A 22,263-nucleotide genomic window follows, 5' to 3' on the forward strand; every position below is an offset into this window, starting at 1 on the left:
TACGTGATGCGCCAATAAAACGAGAAAAATTCGCAACAATAACAATCATTAAAGAAACTTAACTTGTAGCAGAGAATTTGGAAGTAATTTTCATGAAAAAATACCATAATATAAATGCAAACAACCAACCATGCAGTACAATTTATTCTTCAATAAACATAGATCAGTTCTGCTTTATTCAAAGTCTACAGATTTAATCTAATTCAGTATTTATTTACAATCAATTAATACAAAAAAAAACATTTGCTTTAAATATTATAGGTGTACATTAAATTATACATTAAGAATTGTTACAACAGAAATATTTATATTTATATTTTCTTTGCGTTTAGGCCTTAATTACCAATGTACAAAAAACAATATCCGCAATATTTTTAAAATTTACTTCTTCGATTGTATTGACGGTGAATGTATAATTCGAACAAAATAAGCTTTCACAATGATCTCAGAATCACATTCATCTGTCAAATCACTGTGAAAACCCGTTTCGCCTTCATTAAATCCTTGTTGTCTTCATCTTGGATGACAAGACTTGGAACTTTTCTGTGATTTTTCTTTATTATAATCCAACTCCTTCTCCTTCTTCCTTAGTCCACTGTAAACATCCCAGGATATGAAGCTGTCTTCACCTACCAATTGAAATAGATTAATAATTTAACAAGTCTTACCAGCAATGAGGTACTTGCAAGTTACATAGCAGGCAATTGAATGAGTCGGGTACGGCCGAGTTTATGAATGAAACTTTTATCGCAAACACATATTCAAAGGTTAAACTTGTTATTCGTAACAAAATGCCGATGTAAAATAATAATCGAATTGGTGAAAGGCGGTAACGAAAGCGAACAGTGTACTAAGCTGATTATGGTTTTCGAATCGAAAACATGACTCGATGAGAAGCAGGGAACAAAGTCGCGTGTGTATCATTCGATGATGATTGGTCATCAAATGATTTCAGCATTCGTGTTTAACATATTTTTCCGAACACCAGCGTCGATTGATGCATGCAAATGCCGCGGGATAGGGCGGCTGGCCGACTGACTCATGTCGCAAGCATTCGATTAAAACACTTCCTACTCTTGTGTGTGAATTGTGAATGATCATGCCAGCGAACGGTACGGTGGCATTAAACTGTGAAGGAATGCACGATGCAGATGTTGGCAGCATGCGTCGTGTTGCGTTAATACGCATGCATTGTGCCTTCTTGTAGCGGCGGGGCCGCATCTAATTTCATCAATACGATTAATTGTTTCTGTACGCAAACGAGAACGTCCGCGAAAACAAACGCAGCTCGTGTTACCCACTGAAATTCGATAAGCACAACGGAATGCGTCGTGCGAATTAACTGCGTGGTCACCGATTGGCACGGCGGCGGAAAAGTACAACATTGGTAGTTTTCCGCAGCAACACGAAGCATGCATTGTTTGCAATAAACAAAAAAAAAACGAAACACATTACGGTATTTGTACACGGCTGCGTAGTGTTTCAAGTTCACTACAACCTTTGACCCGGACAGCACACACATTTATCAATGGTCGGCGACAATTTGTAACGTTAGGAAGTTGTCTCAGCAAATAAAAATAACGCGTTGTAAATATTTAATAAGTTTAAAACTTTTTAATACTCCCAGCTCCATCTGTGTGTCTGCAGCGAAGTTTAAAACTGCTTCTGTAGATTTCCATTCAGAATTTCAAGTCATGTTTGATTTATCATCCATATTACGTCAGTGGATGATTTAAAGAATTTTCTTGCCATAAAATCCATTATACCCTAAAACATAAAGAAATATTAGTAATACTGAAAATCACACACAAACAAATATTCAGAAAATGTGTAGAACAAATTGTTTAACTGATTAACTCCAGTGTGTAATTTGCAAGTCATATATACCTTAACGAGTTTCGACGTCAGTAGTAATAGCGGAAAACCCGGCCGAGGAAAACAAAAGAGAGAAAGTAGATAAGCGCGTAAACGAAATTGGTAAATTTTTGGACGAAGTTTTCACGACTTAACATGAATTTTCTTTTTCTCTCTCGAAATTATGTACCTAGGTGAAATTCTGACAATAAAAACATCTAAAATAGACTCGTATTTGCGAAAAGGAATCTAGTCTAGCATTATTTATTGCAAATAATTGTTTAGGGATTTAATTACAAACAATGACTAACGAATGTTCAAACATACGTCCGGGGAAAACTGAGCCGGCATGATTTGGAAATTCTACACAAATTTAAATAGCATTATGTAATATTATCACGACATTCCTTCCTTCGATTTTCACTCGCACATCACGCGGCAAGTTTATGCCGCTATGGATTACTGATTGCGGGTACGCCCGTACTTAAAATTTGTTGCTTTAATGCAAGAAATGTATGTAGGCATGTCATGTATACGTATACGTACAGTGGTGCGTATTTGTGCATCCCAATCCAAGCAGTTTCGTGTATGCGTTTATGATGATATATAATAGCTAAGCCAAGATAAATATTTGTCTATATGCACGGCATTCTTCGGATTCTTCATACTTTTATCTTTTCACGTACGTATGTAGAGAAACGAGTTTTCTGGAGCCGTCCAGAGAGTTGCGCGAGATTTTAAAACCCGCTCGAACGCACAACATGTGTACAGTTCTACGTGCGTGCTTCCAACTGTTCGAAATATCTTCATTGCTCATACAATGCAGGAACGAGTGATTTTAATAACAATTTGAAATTCCAGTCGCATGCGCAATTGCGCTCTAAAATTTAAACAACTCATCCCGGACATTAAATTAGGAAGTTTTCTATTATTTGATGTGTCGGTGTAATACACGTGGAGTGTTGATATTTTTAAAAGACTTATTGAACATACCTAATTGTTGCATATTTTACTGCGTGGAATGCCTTAGTTGTGTAGGAATATTGCTAGACAAATCACGATGTCATCTTGTATTCTGAAAGCATAAAATATTAAACATTAATTTTTTGTGTGGAAATATGTAAAATCTTTGAACATAACAAACATCTTTTAATTTATTACTGCATAAAATATGTAATTCCCAGGCCATCGCAATACAGGAAACTTTATTTACATAATCAAAATAAATCTTTTAGATAAATATTTGTTGTTTCAGTGCATCCGCCGCTGTTTCGAAAAATGAGTTGCTAGCAAACAGGAAGGTCAGAATCACAAAACAAATCGAACAGTATAATCGAAATCCGCTCTCTAATGACGTGCGAAATATAATATAATCAGCTCGCGACTGCGATGACATTCCGTGTCGAGCTTGTATGCACGTCGCGGGTTGTGTCCGCACATTTTGAATGAATCGCCGGTGAAGATCAGAAGCGTTCCTTGGGTTTTGTGAATGCACAAAGCGCCAGCAAATACCAGTTTCGTCCGATTCTCAGATAAAGGACTGGTGTCCTTCTCCCCAGCTTCATCTTCAGAATACACGACAAAGACCTGGTACAAGACTTGCATTCCAACATTTCCGGGGCAGGAACTATGTTCGTTCGCTTGAATTTGCCATTGCTTAGCCTTTCTTTTCAATATTTTGTAATTGGATCATCGATTGTTCCGCATCTTCAAGTAAACGAAGTCAATGACACAAATCATACTCCTCACTCCTTACAGATTGCAGATTTTTTTCAACCTGAAAATCCGATTGAACTTTTGCACGACAACGGCCGCCGATGGAAGGAATGTGCGACTCCGCAAGCTCGCTCAAGCGCTTCATGTCGAACAACGTGCATCGATTTCATTGAACCGCTCGTTAGAAGCTCGCTCTCTGCTCGATGGTAGGCCGCAAGTCAATTGCGTCGCGCGTCTTCGGCTCGAATATTTAAACATTTAGCTTGACTTTTAACGCATCATCGATGGTGCTTATTAAATCGCAATTCATTTTCGTTGCCGGTGCGCGTCTATCCTCCCATTGAAATGTATATGGTCACACGCGGCCTGGCCGCGGTGTTGTCGGCGAAAATCATCTTATCGATGGCGATTAATCGCGCCGGCGCGGGGTATGCGTTTTGCGTGCAATGAGAGCGCGCAAGATGAGAGGAATATCCATCCGGGTGGTCTCGCCGCGCGATCTCGGAATGTTCCTAAAGCAAACTATCAATTTTAAATATTCACGCGCTAGAAAGTGCCGTGAAGACCACACACACCATTGGCTATGCGCGCTGCCGGTCGAGCAATAGACGATTGCGCGTCGTGAGTAATTTTTTTCAATTAATTGTTGTGAACCAGAGCGCAATCGACGCAATCATATGCATTTTGCGTGTCTGCCATGGACTAATCACCTTCGGGGGGCAGCACGGTGCCATCGAGAACGCCTTCAAACTGTTTGAATTTCGTTGCTGTTAGACACTATTCAAACGAGGCGTAATAGCAACACGAAGCAGCTCAATTCCACAGCGAAACAGAATCCTATGAATATTTATTGCGTATTTTGCATAATATCGATTCTTTCTTCTTGTTGTGTGCCGCCATGCCAAAGCGCGCATTGTCGTAATCATTATGAATGAGTCGAAGAGACGCGAGACGGAATGGTTGGTATGCGATACCCGTTATTTATACGCTTGCACATCGGCGATACAAAACAAATGCACGCGGCGGCCACAGCACCAGCCGAAGTACGCACGCAAGTAAAAGAGACGAAGAAAGCTCTAGAATGCCGCGGCATTCGGTCTGGTTTGCTGGCTGTGCGTGGCGCTATTTTTTTCGAAACGCTGCCGTGCTGACAGTGTCGAGAATGGTAGAGAGGTAGCGCGACTAAAAAACAAACCTGACGCCGAGGAATGCGATGCGTAAACGATCTTGCTGCGTCGGTGCGCGATTGTATTCCAGAGATCTCTTGTTTCTGCGTGTTTTGTCGAAGCGTTTTGCATCTTCGCGCGCTGGTTCCGGTATCGTGTCGCGGCCGCGGCGAATGTGTAGCGCGCATTCAAAAAAGCGCGTCGACGGTCCTAAAAGATATTTGGCGATGCGGATGATGCGCCTGCGCCTCGACCGTGCGACTTTTTCTGCGGCGCCTGTCCCACGGTCACACACAGCTTTGGCAGCCCGCGCTCGCACTGCCGAACACCGACTTCGTCAACTTTTTCAAAGTGCGGCGTGCGCGAAGGAAGGCGCTTCCAGGGCGCGAGGCTTTTAGAGAATCGCGCGAACGGAGTGTGGGTGAGATACTAATCAATTCGCCACTTACTCTCGGCGCGCTTCGTCGCTCTCGTGAAAGACGTTTAGCGCTAATAAAATGTAATAAATGTACTTAAATGCCATTAAGTTAATTAGTCTCAATATGTCACTAATAAATCATAATTAATTGCGATAAATCATAAGACGCGCGCTAATTTAGGGTCGCGAAAATTAAAATCACTTAGGCAGAATTTATTCAAAATGAAAAGAAACGTTTTTTACAATTCGTAATTTTAGGATTTTCCACTTGTGTAGTAAAAATCAATTTAAGTGTGTAAGATAAGGAAAAAAAACTTAATTGAACAATTATAAAGTTTGGAGGCTCGTTGAATGCGCGCCAAGCGTCAAAGCCGTTTTAATTGCACGGATTACGAATTACCTGGACGCACAGGCATAAAATTGCACGTAAAACATAAAATCATCACCCAGAAATGAAGTTCTCAAAACGCGTACGAAACGCGCCGCCGAAGTAAAATTAAGACCCACTTCGGCAATAATTCAAGAGCGTATTAAAGCAAACGAGCATCGTGCGCGTACATATAGTTTGGGTCAATTAGTAATTAAGATTAAAGCAATTAGCAATTAAGCCACGCATAACACAATTTAAACTAATTAAACATAACGTGGAGCGTAAACCTTTTCCTTCGTCTGCAGTTCTTCGCCGTGGTTTACGGTTAGTTTTCGACGCGGGAGACAAGCAACGCAAGAAACTCGCAGACGGTTAAGTCATCCTATTCATCGTCCATGTCCGCGCTAACCAACGCACACATACAAAAAATGATGAACAAATCACGAAGTGCACACATTTCCGTCTGCTATTTTAATTTGTTGATATCGATTGAGTAACATTTTGCGCAGGCGAATTCGATGCGATTTTTCATCTCACACATCGCTGAGCAGCGCTGGTCGTGCTGCCCACATCGCGGGAACGCACCAATCGCACAAACATAAATACCGAACGGAGGCAGGACATCAATGCAGTGTGCAATTTGCACGTCTCGACCTATGCGCGAGTATCACATCACACATCATCTACAACAAGTCGCGCGACGATGCACATTGCACACGATGCACATCGTATACGCGACTCCCAGTCGCCTGCATAGTAACAATTGGAATTGTCCTGAGCACTAGCGTATCACACCAGTTCACAACTACCGCGGAACAAAAAACAAAAAAAAACCTGCACGTTGTAAGCGCGGTTAACGGCGAAAACAGCCGACACAAAAGCAAAGCGATTATTGCAAATTTCATTTTATTTTTTCATGTTTTTACCGGGCCAACGCGCGTCGACTATCGTGTGAAACCCAGCTATTAGTTTAGCAACTCGTTGTTCAGTAATTTATTACTGTACTTAGTCAGTGAATAGAATACACGGCATACAGAAAACGACAATCATTTGATCAGACACGTTGAATAAAATATTTTGATGCAAAAATCTAGTAAATTTTACTGAAAATTACGATTCATAATTACCGTTGTCGAAGCACATCGGTAGGCAGGTATCTAATAAAAACGCAGTATATTTTTAGATCGTTATTATATGTCAAAATTAATCATCGAAAATTGCTGCGCATATGCCTGCAATGCTTTTAAGGTGCGCTCGTATAAAATCAATTGCAAAATGTAAAGATTTTGAAGCATCCGCAGCTGACCACTCTTCGCGGCGCAAGCGGCGACGTGCGCGTCGTTAGCGGTGTTTAAGAATCGTTAACGATGGCACGAGACGCGTTCGATTCTGGGCACGTGTCCTTCCTTCCGTCGTCCATAACGGCAATTACCCGCACTCAACACACTCAACGCACACACTCACATACACACACACCTTATTACCACAGCGTGCGTTGCTCGTTGGGCTTTCCGTTTTTACCTTTTCAGCGTGCGTCTGTCGCGATTATATCGGCTGGGAGACACTCGTAAAAGCACCTGTTGATTCTCAACATAATGCCATGCTTCGGCCAGAAAATGCAGAAACCAGCGAGCTTTTATTACCAATTAGTTGGCCTACATGGATTTATTTACACTGAATAACTTCTAGCGTTCTGCTCGCCGCAGAAATAATTGGTAGCGAACGATGATTGCATCCGAAAATCGTTGCCTGTGTCAAACACTCAGTGTGCGAGCGCACAGAAAAATATACAGAATTGTTATGTAACACGGCGACGGTATAATGAAGGATGTGTGCACGCGCACAATGTGAGAGAGCCCAGCGTGCACGTCTCTTGAAGACATTATTATCCAATTTGTGATGTTTCATTGTCTGAATATGTCGTCGACTCCGCTCTCGTGACATCCGTTTTTCGTAACGTCATTTCCTATTTGTGCCGCGGCCATCCAGCCGGTTCTTGCATGTCCGAATTTAATTAACTGCGTACGTAAAATGCCAAAAAAATCGGATACCATCGACGATCGCTGTGGTTCATGGCCTAAACGACCAACAGATAAATAAGAACAGCGGCAAAGCGCTTGCTATGAGAAACTGGTGCGTCGGCATAATTAATTCCTGCCGTCGTTGAAAGTAAAATGCACAAATTACCATACAATTATTAAATATTTCCCGCGTGCACTGCATAAATTTCACTCGACGACGCGCTAGACTATCTAGACTCTAGACCTAGACGGAAACGTCTGCTTTGCTTTTATAAATGTTTCAAAGAAAAAAAAATCAGTTTAAAGTACAATAGAACACCCGTTTAGTGGAATAAATTAGGAAAACGTAGGTCTGGAAATGCATAAAACGTTATAATTACAGTTAATTCAAGTCAACTTAATATTAGTTCCTTGTCTGCAATGTTCTGAAATGCTCGCATATTAATATCTTCTAGAATATCAGACGCATACCATCTGAAGACGAAGAGGACAGAAATATATCACGTCTTTATGGAGCGGAATATCAATTTGTTCGGATGATAAGTGGCCGCATTTGCGAGGGTGACTCGGAAACGCCTGAAGGGAAAATAAAACGTCTAGATTGCATTTGCGGCAGCGTCGCCGACGAGGTCATCTCGAGTTATTCGCCTTTTCGCGCGACGCACGGGCGGCGACGCGACGCTGAGAATAGAAGCGCGGCGCGCCGTTGCGTCACGCAGACGTTCATGCAATATCTGTTTTATTACTTCCTAACTGCCCGCCAAAGAATGCAAAACAAAGCTAATTCTATGTCGGCCGAGGCGTCGCGTCGCGCCGTGCTGCGCTGAGCATCCGCGACGCGCATCCAGACGGGCGTCTCGACGCGCCGGCACGTAACCTGGTTATTGGCGACGTATGCCATCGGCGCTTACCCTTCCTCGAGGCGCGCATTAATCCTGTTTACGAATTGCACGGCAACATTTCGCAATAAAACATCTTGCGCCTGAGATGTCTCTCGTTGTGACGTTATTGTTGTGGTTCCTGCTGACCCAGTTTATAACGAGCGGCGCGGTCTCGGAGCGCGCCGCACAGCGAGAACTCGAAAGGCATAAAAACTGAACCGCACTTCGCGGTTCCCATTGTGATAATTATTATATGAGTCGCGAGTGGGAGCCAGCGTGTAAACAGCGCGACCTAACAAGAATGGCGTGTGACAATCCTGCCTTTTGTGCAAGTTGAGTTTAGCACTTCGCGCAGTGGAAATTCGCGTCGAACTCGCCGTCGGTATTCGCACGCGGTAGAAAGAGGGTCGAGCGAATATTTGCCCGGATGATGTGCAGACAGCTGTTTGCATGTTACGTGATGCGACGGAATAAATGATATGCATTATGCTCTCATAATGTCGCATCTCGTAACAGGATGGGCGCGTAGAACAGCTGATACCGCTGAAATTCGAAAAAGCAGACATTAACCGTTCAGTTAGCAAATATTAGCATGCTCACCGACCACAAAACGCTCGGAAGTGAAAAATTACCCATTAATTAAGTAACTTAAAAGTAACGAAACGATGATTAATTTTCAAATAAATCATATCCCTCCAAAATGGATACAAAGTTGATTTATTGCTCGTTATGGCGAACGATGAGTTTGCTACGTACCCTCATATAAATCCACTGTTTGCCTTTACCGCATTTACATAAAAACTAAATATTATTATAAATTTAATTAGAAGACTCTGCTGTGCATAAGAAGCGTCGGATATCCTGCGCTGGGAATCACCTCGTACTCGTGCCGCCTTTCAACATAACTTAATTGCGTTTTACGACTTCCTCCTTGTTAAATAAATTAATAACTTGCGAAGACTACGACTCCATTGAGGCGGCGGCGAGCACTGCTTAATTGCCGCGCGGTAGTGTAAATACAGCAAAATCATTGAAATTCGCCTCGGATTGTTTAGGCGCGAATTAATTCGCATATTGTACACGAAGTGCTACACCATCATCATCGGTCAACTCCGGTATTAAACAAACAATAATAGTGAGAAGTAAGTGATGCCAAAGAAAATGCAAATCGGCATATCGTAAGATATGCCAAGAGCCGACCTCAGCGGTAGCCAAATTTGTTTCGCTTGACTCTCCCATTCCATGCTCCGCAAAGCGCGCTTGCGATAAGGATGCCATAATCTACACAATCCACGACGACGACAACGACCAAGCACGGTGCGGCGACCAACGACCGAGACTCTATATGGAAAATTTAAAGTAATAAATATTGAATGTGTGTGATATCTTCCCACGGTTGGCTTTTTTCTTGCCTCTCCTCCGTCTCGTTTACTTTGGTGTTCTGCTATGTTCTAGCACGCTCGCACCAGCGGAATTGTGGAGTATGTACGTGTGTGCATGCATGCAGCCGCCGCAGCTATGCGGTTCCCAGCGGTTTCGGTCTCGTTCATGTCCACATCCGAACGAATGCGAGCGCGGTCCAGAGGAGCAACCAGCGTACCCAATACGCAGGCGGTGTTTGAAGGAAGGAGAGGCAGGTCACAGTCACAACAGCGGCGAGAGATACTCGTCGCGGCAGGTTCCCCGAGGAACTTCTTGGAATTGGGGTACGTTCGAGAGTCCGTGCGCGGCCACACAGAAGAAGTCTCACGACTTAACATATTTCCATTCCGTTCAATACAAGGCGGTACGAGGGAGCCAACAGCACCAAAACACGTCAAATATCACCAATTCATTCATAACAGTTTTGTTATGTAACAAAGGACTAGTTCCAGCAACACAAACACCCAACACATCTCAGAGATCTAATGAGGTGGTAGTCCGAGAAGACACCAACAAATATTGACGATCTCCAAATTTATATCTGCTGTTAATTGATTATTTCCACTGTTTGGCATTTCGCTAATTTGTCGGTATTATTGTTTGTCCAGCGCGGGTGTATGCGGATAAAAGAAACGTGGTTGCGCAGTCTGGTCTGGTTGCGGGCGTAGTGTGAATGCATGGGTGTGTGCGTGGTGTACGTCCACATGTTCAGGGATTTATGAATGAAACTCGGCACGCACACACGACTCGTGCGCACGAACATAAACATTCGCGGGCTGAGCGCACAGGCGCATACTTACGCCGGTTGGCTAAGGGTCGTTCAACTTGGATACACGTACCCGCCGTTCTGGTGTAAGTACTCTCGCGGTGCAGAGGCTTTCGGTAAGGTCTGCGTCTAACGCCCGAACGCAACTAATCGACTAGTGAATAGCATAGCCAAGTGTAATGAAACTCCAATTCCGAGTACGCATTTAATACATATTCGCCTTGATGAATACATAATGCCCGTCGAGGCACACACATACCCAGTAAATTTAGCGCCTCGGTACGTCGTCCTCGCGGTGGGACATCGACAACGCCTTCTGCTCTTGTCACCCACCATCCGCCGCTAGATGACTAGATACTACCATCATGTGGGTTGATGTTAATACGCCTGCCTGGTTTTAGATCAATTGATTTTCATTATTTTAAATCACATCTGATCGACCAAAATGAAATCAAGATTTAATACATCGAGAAAGTAGAAAACCGTATGACTAAACTAATCAAACGCCGTTTTGAGCGCAATTATTACTTCGTTAGACGAGTCGGCAGTTTACCGTTCAATTAGCAGGCCGAATGCTGCTGGTTAAAGAAGCTAAATCCGAGAAAATCTGTAAATTGCGCTTGATTAAACGACATCAAATGCTGCGGCCGACGGGAAGAGAGCTCGCTTGCTAATGGAAGTCCGTCTGCTAATGGTCCAAAACTCCACGAATGGTCGAAATCTATTTCAAAATATCCTGTTGCCGCGCGGATTTAGAAAATTGAAATATTTCCGGATTCAATTTACGTTTAACTTTAGTACGAATTACTTTAATTTCGTTCACTGCCGTCAGACGTACGCGGCTAGGAAGCTGCTCTATTTATACGCGCCGCGTGTGCAACTAAAAAACCGCCTCTGCTTCTTTTACTCCAGAAGCCGTCGTGCCGCCAACCTACTAGCTTCTTAAGTAAATTCTTCTTGAATTACCCGCGGGCGAAATGCGCGCTCGTACGGACATCAAAATTCTAGCGTATGGCGTTTTATGAGAAGAGGAAATGGCATTCCAGAGCAATTACGTTAACGAAATTCGAAAACAATTCAACACTTTTTATTTCGGGTTCTCATTGAGAAACACACGCATGTCGGCGGCAGTCAAATGAGAAATTTCGGATTATAAACATCGAAACTGGTGTAAACGTGTAAATAAGCAATGTAAATCACACGTACTTACAAACTGGCATTCGAGAGTCCCACGCGAAAACCAGCCCATGCCGTTGATGATCCGATCCGACCATGTATTTCAATGTTTGTGTGCGTATGTGTCGCGGGTCGGTGTCACCTCATTGCTATGAAAGCAAAGTCAAGACTAGAGTCAGAATGCGACAACGGTGCGACACACGAAAGCTTCATTTATTCGAGTTGATTATGTTTTCGATCGCATCATAAATGCTGATATTCTTTCGCACGCGAGCTCGCAGCCAGCCTATGTCAATTGTGTCATCTGCGGACAGTAGGCATGCCACGGAATTCCGCCAGCGCACTCAGCCGCTCACATGGTATGGTCGGTAGGTGCCGGTGGGTGCGCGGCTTCTAGAGAGATCGAAATAGTTAGAGGCAAGCAGACCCGACCCTAAAGGCCGCATGAATCACACGCAGGCGGCCCATATATGGTCTAATGCCTTCGTCGGTCCACACACGGCTGGCGCTTGATGTAATTCCGATGACCATATACGTAATGTTTATTCTTAAACGTACTTATACCCATTTGGACCTGCTGTTCATAGGTATTGCAACATTAGTGCAATTAATGATTTACATACGCACATTCGATTCATAATCCCACATATGTTAAAGATCCCGCCAAATTTCGAACACATTTACAATTTGCCATCGTCTTAGAAATTAAATCAATGTAAACTACGAACTATAAAGTAGTCACCAAAATGCGTCATGACATTCCGACGACAGCTCATCATCTCATTCATAAACAATGCAATAAACTTTATTAAATATACAATTTATCTGTAATACGCTGCTGTGATGAGTCTTGCCGTTGCCTTTATCTAGTTTCATTGTAAAACAGCCCATGTGCTTTGTGATTCCCACGAGCTAGTTAATAAATTTATATGAAATCTTAGCAAGCATTTATACTTCTTACTCATTGTTCTCATACGCATCAATTTCCTGAACAAATCCGCGAATCATCATCCATTTTTATACCGTATAATTTTAAAATTAAAAAAGCTTACCAATATTTCTGCTAGTATGTGCACCAATAATAATCCGATAATAATATTGCAACTTTTTTTCGAGTGTACAAACCTGTAATACAACACGTCGTTCCTCGTACCACTGGGTCTGCTTATTTCTGTGGCGTAGTTTGAATTTTTCAAGTTTCTTTGTTTTATTATGTGCCGTGTACAATGCGTTTGCAATTTGTCTTCAGTACATTTTGAATAGATAACTGGTATCTGGCACATGTGTGCGTCGTGTACGTACTGTACCGGTAGTTCCGGTGCAAAACTTGCTTACCTACATGTTTGCCGCTCTCACCCTGCACATCAACGGTTAGACAACAAACACACCGCACGCACACATACCCATTCGCAAGATAATAATAGCAACAAGGAAGCTTTTGTGAGTACGATAAGAATATAAACCGGTGCCTTGTTCAGAAATTTCAAATCAACTGCGCCTAACTCGCACAGCGACGCGCTCCTTATGGCGCGAATCTACCAACGTACGATTATACATAACAGTTTCATGCGTTTTCGTAATCGTTCATATCGTACACCCCCGGTTTCCTCGACGTCCCCAGCGCGCACGTCAACACGCGCTTAATTTCCCGCATGCGTGCGCTATTACGTCAAATGCGTTGGTTAATTTTTTGTTCACAGCCACACATCCGTACAGAGGTGTCTAGATGGCTTGGTAGCGGCACAGGAAAGGAAGCACCTACACACGAAACCTACGACCGCCCGACCGCACGCTCGTACGAGCCTTTTATTCATTCATTTCATTCTCGAACGATGCGATGACTACAAATAGGCATGTGTGTTACAGAAAGGCCGCCTAGGCGTATGTATATTGTAGGACTGTCGGGGTTAAATAGGTCATTAACACTGGGTGTAATGAGAAACCACCTGTCGCTCAACACCAGCCGCCATAATTGCACAAATCGTACGCGATAGACAAATGTGGGATTCAAATTAACGCATCGAATATTCTCGATGTTCGACTTTTTTGTGTGATCACTAAGCAAACAATTACGAACTCCGAAAACAAATAATTTTTGATTGGAAAAGAAAATCTGCTATTCAATGTTAAATGAAATATGATAAAACACTCACTTTGAGAATGTTGGGCCTGGATCAACCAAATTCTAATCTCCTGGACGTTAACTTCATCAAATCCTGAAAACAAAAACAAATATTTGTAAGTTTAATTAATTCCGACATTTTCTCAAAGTTATTTCGTTCCCGGGACAATTGATATCTCGCGAGATTTGTCCGAAGCAATAAAGTTAGAAATTCCATAATGGATGCTCATTTAGGCATTCAATCATAATATGTGTTTTACTCAGAGCGCTCGCGGTCTGTTTGATGCTCGCTACAAGAGCGTCGCGTCGAGGTTTTCAAGTGGACGCGCTGATAAATAATAGATACATAAACTCTCAAAACCCGGAAACGCTCGGTACGTGTAAATGTTATTAGTATTTGCGAGATTATTAATAAATGACAAATAATCTCAGAACGTCCTCGTGCGGTCCGCACCTCGACTGCAGGTAAACGCAACCACATCTCCAACTACTTAAATTGAAATTACAGAGCATAATTTATTATCTTATTATTATCGGTAATAACTATCATAACGAGGAAATATATCGGCCGAAGAGGAACGAGAACCACGTGCATAAAACGCTCGCGCGTTTAAGATAATTGTAAATTGGTTTAGAAGCAACTTTTCTTAGCTCGCACGAGCGTCGTGCGTTGCTGGAAAGATTACTTACTAGAAAGGAATTTCCTCTATCACAGCTGTCCATCGATCCGTGCGGTCAGGCCACACTAGTTTACGTTCGAGGAATGCAAAGAGTTATGTCAACTGATGCTAATGCTTAAATTTTTACCCAATAAACTCATTTCAAATGATTAAATCGCGTGATTGAGGCATTTTTCCAATTGGGCATTGTCGACCGCACTTCTTACTCTATGACCAGACATTACTGGTTGCGCGGTCGTTCGAGACTGTGCAATTATAACTATCGGGTTATTACTTCATTAAAATATCCACAATAATATCTCGCTTATTACTTAAGAATTTTAATGGCTCTCGGTGGCGTTGAACTGACAGGAATTTCACTTTACAATCATCCTCTCCTGCTCGCCAGCGCGCTATTCGTGATTCTGTGGGTGCTTTTCGTCCGGACACAGCCGTCGCTCGGCGTAAAGTGTGAATGTGCGCGCCTCACGTTTCCTTAAACGGGAAGTTTCTCAGCCCATTTAGTTTTATATAATTGTTATCAATTGCTTTAACTTGAGAACCTGAGCTAGTAAACCAATAAGAATAAATGTAAGCCTATCTAATCTGGAGATATGAGGCGGTATGATAGATGCAAGAGATAAGATAAAATAATACGATAAGTCACAGAACCTCAAATATCATAAAATTTCTAGCAGTACCATTTAAACGCCATAAACATAAACGAAAGCTCCGAGGCATTTTAATTTCCGGGATTATTTCATCCAGCAAAGTCAGTTGCACCCTTTTCGAAATAATCTAGAGAAGTTGGTTCTAAATCTAAAATTCAGACTACTCGGAGAGCTCACAGAATGATTTACGCTAGTCTGTCTAGACTGGTGGACCCAACACACTCAGCGACGCAGACGAGGCTAGAAAAATAAATATAAATAAAAAATAGCATGTCCTAGCTCACGCACGAACAAATCCACATAGGAAGGCACAAGGCAACTCCTCACCCGAGCCCCACCATTGACGTCGTCGACGAATTTCGGAGTCTCCCACATCTCCGAGTAATTGAACACAGTTCTGTGAATACGTTTATACTCTCGCCCGCCGTCCTAATCGCTATTCAAGCATGCGGTGTACACGACCCGAACCCCTATAATCGTGCCGACTCTTCGTTTTCATTTGCGTATTATTTATTATTATTGGTAGCGATTAAAAATTATTAGAATTATTAGAAGCGACAGTGCCACACTGTTGCGCGCGGTTGTCCAGGCGGGTATCAATTTTTTTCTTCACAAATATATCGCACTGCGCATTTTCCTTCATAATTACAACGAGTTTACGACTTAATTAGAATCATGTCACCATGAATCATTGTTGATGATACAATTATCGACAACATTGTCCAATGTGATACAATGTGGTGAAATTTTTATGACGCAAGTGGCAACAATGACGTCCAAATTCATAGCCCAAATATTTTTCTATCATTGTTATTAGCTAGGATGGCAAGTTGATATAGATGTTGATATTTTTGAAATCAGACGCATTTGCGCCGGAAAGAAAGACGCAATAAGTTTTACATGCGAATTAAGTAAGCACATACCCACAAACACAAAGCGAGTGCAATAGACGGAAATACAAGTCGACAACGGCGTAATTAGTTAATTTCACAAGACTTATTAAAACAATCAAAATATACCCCTAATTTGTAATTCACTAGACCACCAAACACTGTGCACCAAGAAAATTCACTAATTTCTGACAGCGGCAGAACATTCTGCAAGTCATACGAAACCCGGACTTTGATAGTGCAGCGCGCCGCGCGCGTCCGAAACACTTTTACGGATGGACATACGCGAACTAAAACTCATATCGAGAATTGCACGGCTAAAAATCTTTGAACGAGTGCGAAACCTCGTAGAGGAGCGCCGGCGCGAGCAGAGTCCAGAGCATAAGCAAGATCAGTCGTCGCAATTGCGCTTGGCTTTTGATAAACGAAACAAAATGCGACAAAGCAACGATAGGCGCGCGCTGCTTCTACTTGTCGCCTCCCCCACTACGCAATCGCAAACATATTGTTTCTATGTGAGAGACTATAAAATGTCCGCAAAATACATTTTGTTTTACTGCTTGAAATTGTCAATAATATATTGAAGAATATCGAAAACACTTCTTGTACTACAAATGAATAGGTTTGCTTTATAATTTTCTGTATTAATTTGCCAATGTCGTGATGCAAACAAAAATTGCCAAGCACAAGATTGTGAAAACAAAATGGCCGCTGCGTATATCTCGCTACACGTTGTAATAACGACGAAAAAACATTGAAAGATAGTTACAAAAAATGTCAACTACCCGTGTCTAAATACTTTTTCCATGAAGTCGGTGCTAGACGATAAAATATGAATCAAAACATAAAAATATGCCAGCGATTTATTGCTTTCCCGGTTGCGCCGGCTCGTTTCGACGAGCAATTGCTCCTTGAAAAACGTAACTACGACATAAAAGAAGACATAAACGTTATGGAAAAAAATTACACCTAGCTCGACAATTAACCGATGGCATTTCCTCATTTTATTGTGCGTATTTTTTGCGTTCAAGCAAGCCCATTCGTGACCGCAATCGATGCTTCGTTATTGTTTTTAAAGGTACTCCGAAGGCGACTAAACACAAATAAAAGCGTCATAATCGCTTCGTATTACGTTATATGTGCCGCTCGTTGTCGGACTGTGTAATATCATATCTGGACGCGAATGCAAAGCCACATGCACAAGAATGAATAATAGAAATAAAATTTAAACCGTAAAGTTGGTCGCCGGCGACAAAGCCAACAGCTACATTGGTTTCCAATTTCCTCTTTGTTTAAAACAACAATTCAATTAGCAAAAAGTTGCAAATCCAACCATTTTTGGTAATCGCCCAAAAAATATTAAATACACAAATTGTGATAAATTATAATGATTAGATTTGAATTGGTCGAAAAAAGTGTGATGTTTATTTGCAAGGTGATGCATGGCGACCGAATGCGTGACGTGAAGGGTGTGAAAACGCGCGACGTCCTTTCAAACGGTCAATTTAGCGCGTTTGGCGATGTGTCAATTTCGCCAAGGAGGAAGCCAAAGTCCAAGTCTCGCACCTCTATCTCTATAGAAATGTCTGCGTATTCGCGTCGCAATCTTTGCCTTTGAAGCCGCCTCTCGGCAGCGGCGAAATTATGTGCTTCCGACGACGTCGCTCTTACAACAAGCCAACGCCGACCGGCTGAGTCCACCGTCTGAGCATCTCTGGGTCACATTGTCTATTTTCGGGACGGCGGGGACGGCAATTTAGAAGAGACGACTGGCGATGCTATAATCGCCTTTAGTCTAAATTCCTCGTCTAGGTAACCAACCAGTCGCAAATCCGTCGCTTTGCATTTAAATATCCGTCTGGTGACGACCGTCAGTGGAAAAAAAAGCATGTTTTGCAAACGCGCGAGACACTGAATATACCCATGAGGCAATCATAAATTCAGAATTCTAAAAAAATACATATCAAAGATTGCGACTCCGATCAAAAAATGACCTCGCCGGAAGTATCACGTCGCCATGTCACCACGTCCATCGGCATGTTCAGAGTATTCAATTACGGCACACGTAAAATAATAACGACTATCATTAGATCGAGAACCTAACCGCCCTTAACGTGTTTAATTAACGTTTAATTCCAACAAATGCCTCGCTTCTACGGTCGGCGAGCCAGAGAACGAGAGGTATTTTATTTTATTTTCGGATGGGCACGCACCGCGCGCAGACAAAACAGTGACAACAGAGCATTGTTATTTCTGTCATTAATGTGTAACGTGAAATGCACACGCATCAGGGCGGACACAAACAAATAAAAACCGACGATAAAAGCAACGAAATTAGAAAAATTAGAAACTAGAACGAAATAGGGATTTTTTCTGGGAATCGCTTAAAATTGATGAAATTTTGTCCATTCGTGGAATCGTCTTTTCTAGTGCTTACATTATTAATGCAGCCAGTATCACTGCCAGGCCGACACTATCGTGCGCAAGCAGCCGAGAAATTGTCGTAACTAGAACTTTTTGGAATGCAATCATGTCAACAAAAAAAATTGCTTTTCCTTTAGTTAGAAATACGTGTAAATACATTCCAGACAAATGTTAAGACAACTTATTAGCCAAATTGGAAACAGGCTAGCTTTACAAATCGTTGAAACATTTATTTCACGTATTTCCATCAGATATTGTCAGTGAAACGTGCTAGGAAAAATACAAAAGCTGCAAAGTCATACCTTGGATTTGCATAAGCATTATGCGAATATCGAAACATGAACTGATCTTGCAGTCTGTAATCGCGGCGTACATCAGCAAATTTTCGCTTGACTGGTTGCATTGTTGTCTAACATCCTTTTTTTGTTGGCACAAAGTTATCAAATGTAAAAATTGTATTATACACAGAATACCGAGTGAACTCTCACGGAAATTTCGGTAATTTCTAAACACTGTGCGTGTTTCCACAATTGATGTAAAATATAATATGCAGGTACCATTTTTTTATGAGAATCACATTCATTATTACGAATAAAAGGGACATTCATGTAACAATTCCTTTTCATAATGCATGCAAAAAGTCTTTTCACACTAACAAGTCAGTTTTGGGTGAAACATAAATGCACGAAGTAAATTAGTCGTATTAGTTGAAGCGTGCACAATTTTGTTAGGTTCGTACAGGAAACTAATTTGGGACTGACAATATAGATAAAACAACTATATTAGGAAAAAATAACAACACTGTAAATAAGCACAGGGTTAAACTCATGTGATTACGGAGCGCTTTTTTCTCACATGACAGTATCGTGTCCACTTAATTTTGGGCCATATTATAAACGTCCGTGTTCCGAGGTTTCGAAGAGTTCGAGCTTTCAATTGTTGTTAACGCGACTTCTCGCGATGAAGACACGATGGTTGGATGGGCTCAGCGGCTAGGCCCAGGATATCAGACTCGCGGAGCTCAAGACCAAGGTACGGATGGTTGCTCAAGCGCACATGCCGACACGGTAACGACCCCACAAAGCGTACGACAGTGTTGGCTACGAATTGGGTCCCGGTCGCCGCCGAAGAAGCAGACAAACGGTCGGCGGGCAAGCAGAAGCAACACTCAGCTTTCCGGAATTCGCCAAACGCCGACAATTGCGCAAAATTTAGATATACGGACGTAATTGCTCACCAAGACGTATTTAAATATTATGACACGGAATGGAACTTTCAAATTTGCGTGCGCCAGTCTATTTTTGACGAGTCTTCCAAAAATAAATAAACAACACTTCGCGGAAATTATGCGCTGTGTAACTGCATGACAATCGGAAAACACATAACAAAAAACACTCGGAGTTGTAAAACTTTTAAGTGTTAAAAAAGTATTAAACGATTCCACAAATCGCGATCGTAAACTTTTAAGTAAATTGCGAAAAAAAGAATGTCCTGTCACACCAGCGACTAGATGCCTATCGAATATTAATTTTGCTCGGCCTCAAGCACAAATTCCCCACATAAATCATCACGAAGTAAGTGACTAGGCGACTTTTTGATAAAACTGTCCTTCCCAGAAAACAAGAAGATAAAAATGGAAACAAGTATTCTGGGAAAATGTTTCGACTTTGAACATTTCGAAAAGTCCCAACATCGATTTTATCATAGTTTCAGAAACACGCGACTCTTCCTATTCATGCGCCCGTTGCCTTTCACACACTGATTTCTGCATCCGATTATTATTCATTGCGTTTTAAAGCCCTTATAGCAAATTAGTAAAATGGTAACAAATTAAAACTATATTTGAGCCGAACCATAGGTTGACTTTGAAGCGTTCGCGTCGTGCCAAGCAAAGCGAATCATCGGTCTTCGACTGACTCCTCACTGCTTTGTTGGTCTTTTTTCTCGCCACTTAATTATATGGAAGTTAAGGCGAGTGTGCCATTACGAAATAAATTACAATGCATTACGGCAGCTCGAAATTGTACGTTTTGGGTTATTTAATCTCAAATTAGAATTAGACATTCAATTACTCCTAATTAAAACTCCGAAACAACGCCGCCATAACGAAATACGTCGATTTTATTACATTTTGTCCGTAAGCCTCAATTGGAAGCGCTAAAGTGCTTAAAAGTCCTGTGTTGCAAACAACGAAATCGAACTCTGCAAGAGTTCAAGATCTAAATCAAAATATACACTCACATAATCTGGACGGGGTAAAATCAATCAAGTTCCAATTCCAAGCAGGCGCTCTGTTGGGCGAGTGTTCCTCGGTCGAGAAACTCACTGAGTCACTTAATAAATGAATGTCACTTATCATAATCGAAAAGTTCGGTAATCCACTATGTTCGTGCGCGAGCTGAAGAACAGTGTCGCCTCTGCCTGCTCATGGATGGCCGTCTGGCTGTAAGCTGGGACGACAAATTAATTTTCTAACGCTTGTGGTGCAAGTAGTGAAAATGTGTGCGAACGATTGCGCACGGCGACGATGGTGCGTCCGCCTCGTATGCTGCCGAGGCAAACGTTAGTAACCGACTGCGTGGATACGTCGGTGATCCGACATGCAAGTAAGTACGAAACTATCGGAGTCGGACTACTCCGACTACTCGCGGCCGTAGCAGCGATTCTTTGGTAGGGACAAGCGTGCAGTCCGACTAGGGAACGCAGAGCGCGCAAGAACAAGAAGTGTATAATCGTGCTAGCGCGCGACTTGTGGCCCGTGAGTCCGAACGCACCCCGCCAAACAGTGCTGGGTCGTAAAGCATGTGTGAATTATAATATATTTGACAATAATTGAATATTTGGGTATTTTTACTTAGATTACGATTAGTTATTAGTATTTTTGCAAGAAAAGCACCTGTCCGTTAGTTTTTTTTATTGGGGTATCCATATCCACCACAGCCAATACTCGCATATTGATATTTTTAAATTTTGTCTATTTTCTTTTGAGAAAATTAATTCCCAAACGAAATAACGCTAGAATTAAAAATTTTAAGTTTTTTTGAGATACAATACACTATGTTTTACCGGCTCCTCCACCATATTGCAACATAATTTAGTTAAAATCGCGCCCCCTGGATAAATCTTTTTAATTTCTAGTTATCAAATTCAATTTAAACAAAATTGCTTTCTGTCAAAAATCTAGTACGTATTTATCCTACTTATCGCTTCAATAAAATGTTGTATCTGAGTGTCCAGTTACTTGTCATGATAAATTTAATTATGTACTTCTAGCGACAAAACCAAAAGAAATAAAAAATACCGTAGGTACATACTTGTCACGTTTAATTACTTAGTAAAACATTTAAATTCAAATATCACATTTCCGTTATTTCTCAATAAATACACACGAGTGCTATTGAACCTTTGAGGGTCTCTTTAAACCCAGACGATATGCAAATACATGCCAACTGTACTAACCTAGCATTTTCTAAAACAGTGTTACCAATTTTAAGGATCGTCGTAATGGCTTATAATACCCTATAATTTTCGACTATATTGGACTAGTTCAACAATATCTAATTGTTGTACCTAATCCTAGAGCATGATTTTTGCATGCACTATTTATCGGCTCAATGAACAGTTCATGTTACCTCACGTGAAGATACTCCGAAATCGACGCATTATGTTTTTACGACTTGATTGTTTCGCGTGCGGAACAGGATAAT

General features: G+C 41.7%; 1 long non-coding RNA gene across 2 annotated transcripts; it reads right to left on the bottom strand.

Annotated features, from left to right (window-relative positions):
* Positions 1–192: 192 nt before the first annotated feature.
* Positions 193–21,157, bottom strand: LOC135793331 (uncharacterized). Of its 2 annotated transcripts, XR_010548610.1 has the most exons (5): positions 20,798–21,157; positions 13,944–14,006; positions 2,848–2,929; positions 1,456–1,767; positions 193–629 (listed from the first exon to the last, which is right to left on the bottom strand). It is a non-coding gene; the product is annotated as an uncharacterized lncRNA (long non-coding RNA). The 2 variants fall into 2 exon arrangements; XR_010548609.1 differs by having other exon boundaries at positions 193–1,767.
* Positions 21,158–22,263: the final 1,106 nt, after the last annotated feature.

The sequence above is a fragment of the Atheta coriaria genome, unplaced genomic scaffold, assembly GCF_025399875.1.
Source record: "Atheta coriaria isolate IRGN ID8LTWV9N9 unplaced genomic scaffold, Caltech_Dcor_3.1 hic_scaffold_6_pilon, whole genome shotgun sequence".
NCBI lineage: Eukaryota > Metazoa > Arthropoda > Insecta > Coleoptera > Staphylinidae > Dalotia > Dalotia coriaria.